Here is a 4,729-nt window from a genome sequence, read left to right on the forward strand (position 1 = left end):
CTGAGGTGAACACCAGGCGGGGAGGAAGACACAGGCATGTCTGTGGATGTCAGTGACTCACTGTCAAACCACTGGATCATCTGTCTTTATTCAAAGGAGCCGCACAGTTGGCAGCGCGAGAAGCTCCAGACTGGCTGGAGAATTGTCATAATTTTTCTTCTTCCTCTAAAACCCCTGAAGGGGCTGTAATTCAAACAGAGGGGAGACTTTATACGGTGAGACTTGTTGAAGGTATTGATCGGGCGGAGGGAGGCCGCCCTCGGGCTTCGGGAAGAGCCTGAGTCGAAGCTTCAGGCTCTTGTGATCCATCAGGTTGATCTGATGGGCCCAGAACAGACGACTCCTGAGTGACTGAGCCGAGCAGCACGCAGGAAACATGGCACTGGCAAGAGAAGAAGAGAACAGTGAATGAAAACACACATGCAAACATAGACACAGGGATTACACAGGCATTTAACAAGCTCTTTGTGCAGGTCAAAGTTGACTGCAGGCCCCTCAGGAGAGAGGAGGGGTGGGGGGGGCGGCTGGAGAGGCAACAGAGACGAGAGCCGGGGAATGCATGGGTACTGGGGGGGGGGGGACACCGACTGAAACAAATAAATCTTAAACAGACAAGACGAGTGATCTTGTTCCTTCATTTTCAGAAATCACTTTCCCCCCAAATCTGTGACATACCAGCACAGACTGAAGAACCGATGTGTGTCCGTCGTTTTACATCTGTTTACCACCGGAGAGGGATCAGGTGAAAAGATGCAGTCGTGCAATCGATCACAATTCATCCTGTCACAGCAGCTTTACAGACACAGAGATAAGATGCAGCCGGATCCATTTAATGCTGCTGAGCTGTGTAATAGATTGTCAGAGAGCAGTGCAGAGGTCAGGACCACCCACGAACCTGAAACCACACGGCCCACGGAGCACGTCAGGATGTTGTCACAAAGATAAATCCAACAGGGAAACATGTCAATTTAATAAACATTCATTTTATCAGCTTAGAAACTTAAGAGGAAATATTTTTCAATTATCTTCAGGTTGAGAAAAACCTTCACAGAACCTTTGTGTGGTATTTTAAAATTAAAGAATAAAATAGATGTATTAGCACAAAGCCACTTTGAGACGAGCGCTCAGACAAGGACGTTAAATCTGAAGTGAACAACAGATCTGAACAGAGAGCGATTGGGTTCCTCCACGGGGACACGACCCATGAACCTGCAGGTTGTGCAGAGGAGACGTCTGTTTACTCAGAAGCAGACGTGCACCAACATGGAGCAGGTAGTTAGTGGAGGCCCAAAGAATGAGCTGCTTTGAAACGCCTTCACCGAGCCAATCAGCACCGAGCAAACCCGGTCACGTGACCTCGCAGTGTCAGAAGATGACATTTTATTACCTGTGAGAGGACAACAGGACTCAGGATGAAGGGTTTTGTCCCAGGTCAGGATCCAGGGAGGTCTTCCTGCTCCTCGTGGGTCACCCCAGGTCAAGGTCTCATTCCTGGAGCAACAGCGCCCTCTTGTGTCTGAAGGTTATTAAAGGACACCTCACCACAGGCATGTGTTCTCGGGTTCTCCAGCAGGGGGCAGACTTCTCTCAGAACGTCACACATGGACATGAGGACTTTTCTTTAAACTTGAACAGAAGTGAGTCCAGGCCCGGAAGGAGCCGTCATGTGTTTGCTAAGTGTGGCCGGTGGGTGGTGCTGTTGCATCTTTTACCTTTATCTCTGCCTTGATACACACACACACACACACACACACACACACACACACACACACACACACACACACAGCAGTTGTGAATTCATTGAGTACCTTGTAAAACAGTTATTAAAACAATCTGAATTTATTCATGAACTAGTGACAAATTCACAACTGTAAATATGAAATGTGTCATAGAAACCAAGTGTTAAAAGGTTAAAATGTGTGTAAAGATGTTAAATTATCAGTTAAGATGTTAAATAGTCTGTAAGGAGTTTAAAATATATGTAAAGATGTTAATTAAAATGTTAAAATCTTACCTGTGATCTGTGATCAACCCGTTCATCCTTTCCTCCTGATTGACTGGTGATGCCTGCAGGGACCGGAAGGGGGAGCTCTCGGGCCAGGACGCGTCAGTGAAGTGCCCACAGAGGAAGAAGCATCATGGCCGCTCATCTCACCTGTGTCAGGTACCAGATGAACTTTGCTCCTGAACTGTTCAACATGTTGTTGTGTTTAATTCATTGTTTCATTGTGAAGCAGCTTGAGGTTAGCATGAGGTTAGCATGAGTGCTACACATGTTGTGTGTTTAGCTCAACTGACACACACACAAGTTATATCATATTTTTATTTATGTACAAAACGTGTGTGTATTAATTAATGAATGAATTCATTTATTCCTTCCTCGATTAACAGATATAATAGAGAATTGAATTCAAGCTAAATAAAACCCTCCCTGGTTTCAACTGCGATGATTTGGTGTTTGAATATCTTTTGGTTATTATTCAGAAACACAAGCAACATCTCATCAATCCAGAAAGTAATTGTCACATTAATAGATAATAACCACTTTTAGTGCTGATGGAAGCTTTTTAAATGCTATTTTCACAAGTTGTGATAAAAACTAAAGTGTCACAGAGTTTACTGAATACTCAGAAAATTAAATGGATATTGTTCCTCTCACCAAACTTGATGCAAATTATCAAACTTCACAAAATGCTGAAGCCTCTAATGGCTGTACGTCTGCTCAGTGACACATAATGAAAGCCTTTCACAGTTGTCAGAATACCTGCCCGGCTGCTGGTTTGCTCAAAATAGTTGAGCAGGAATAACACCCACACACCTGAACTCCAGTTGTCAGAGCTTCAGCCTCGGCACAGACTCGGAGCGCCGTGTTTCTGAAGACTGTTTTTCTTTTCACGGACACAATCACCACAGGAATCCACCGCCGCGCCGCAGAGATCAGGACGGATTCAAAGTGAAGCTGTGAAGAGAAACCAAACAAACTAGCCTGTGTTGTGTGGACGCACCGAAAACACAGTAAATCACCCACATACACACACATGGCCATGGATAATGATACTGAGATGCCTGCAGGTACAATGTGCTTTCCAACAGTCACATTTAATGCAGAACATCTGTTAAACTGCACTTAAATATTTGCTGTGACCTGTTAAAGGTATCGTCACTGATGTCTGACGAGTGAAGCAGAATTTCCTCGTCTCGTGGAAACTACTTGGCCAGTGACATCAGCTCTGTGACTCCTGACCCACAATGCACTGCAGGGTTCCAGGGAAACAAATGGCCGCTGTCATGAGTGAGCAGCAGCGCTCCATAGCTCCAGGATGATGTCATAGAGTCTGTCTGAGAGTCCTGTACGTGCAGTGACGTCAGTGGAAACACTGTGGGGGGGGGGGGGGGGACTGCGGTCGACTGATTCAGCTCCATGTCAGCTGGGGGGGGGGGGGTCAAAGGTCGGTCTCAAGGGGCCGAGGCTGGGATTCCTCAGGTAGTTACCAGGATGTCTGAATCATCAGGAAGCAGGAAACCTGTTACTCACATCAAGCTCACGATAATGTCTCCGACGTGGAAATCCCCACAACAGACGACTTGTTGTTTCCACGGGAGCAGAGACGAGGACGAGGCTCCAGCTTCTCCCCTGGACTCTCTGCACAGAGTTCACAGATTCTGCTCACGACACAAACAGGACTCGCACTTTTCTCTGCTCGTTCCAAACCAGGAGAACTTTCAGGAAAAGTACTGAGCTTCTTTTGGACCCAGGCCGGTTTGAACCCACAATAGAGAGAAATAGATAATCTCGCTCTAAGCTTAGCTGTGGTTCTGTCCGTACACACTCAGTCACTGTGTGGATATGGTGAACACCTTGTCCAGGTTTGTTGTTGTAGGTTTTACACATAAAGTCCAGTTCTGTTGATCCTGGACGGACGTATTTAGCTCGTGGTCTCTAAAGACCTGACGGCTGCAAAACCTCAAACAGAAAAGCAAATTCTAAAAGCTGCAGCGTCGGCAGTGAGCAGAAGCAACACCAGGTAGTTTTAAAATAACGTCTTCAAAGCTGTTTTGATGGGACACAAACTTAAGAGGGAGAATGGCATGTCTGTCATTGCCACAGCGCCCCCTAGAGGCCTACTCTCCTGAGTTGTGATTCATCCTCAGGGGAACATGAATGTCTGGACTGTTTTTATAAAGATGGACGACATGACAGCTCCCAAAAGTGAAGCCAAAACATCTCGATCACCCCCTGGTGGCCGGCTGCATGTTAGCAGATGAGTTCTTATCACACAGATGTTCATGTTTCTGATCAGTTTGGTTTAAATTAGTTATTGATGATGACTGATGATTGACGGCTGACACTGACTCCTGATTGGTCGAGTACGGGTAAAAACAGCCCTAACAGTGAACGCACAGACTCTCTCTCCTAATGTGTGTCGGTGCTGACGGCAGCGTTCATACACAGAATGTTTTGGTTTAACTTCTGGATAGTAGGAGGAGGTGGAGACGTGTCGTCATCTCTCTGGTCTGGACAAAATTTGTGGCACAGCCCAGATGTCACCGTTTACTGTCCTGAGGTCAGTATCGTAAAAGTTAATCTAAAGTGGATCAGATCCGACCTCGTTAGCGGTGAAATGCTTTCAGACCTATTTTGAGATCATCTCTGCCGCCTCTCGCTTCAGTATCAGAAAGCGATCGGGGGCCATCTGTGCCATTTGTGGAGCAGAAAGCAGCAAACTCA

The sequence above is a fragment of the Hippoglossus hippoglossus genome, chromosome 21, assembly GCF_009819705.1.
Source record: "Hippoglossus hippoglossus isolate fHipHip1 chromosome 21, fHipHip1.pri, whole genome shotgun sequence".
NCBI lineage: Eukaryota > Metazoa > Chordata > Actinopteri > Pleuronectiformes > Pleuronectidae > Hippoglossus > Hippoglossus hippoglossus.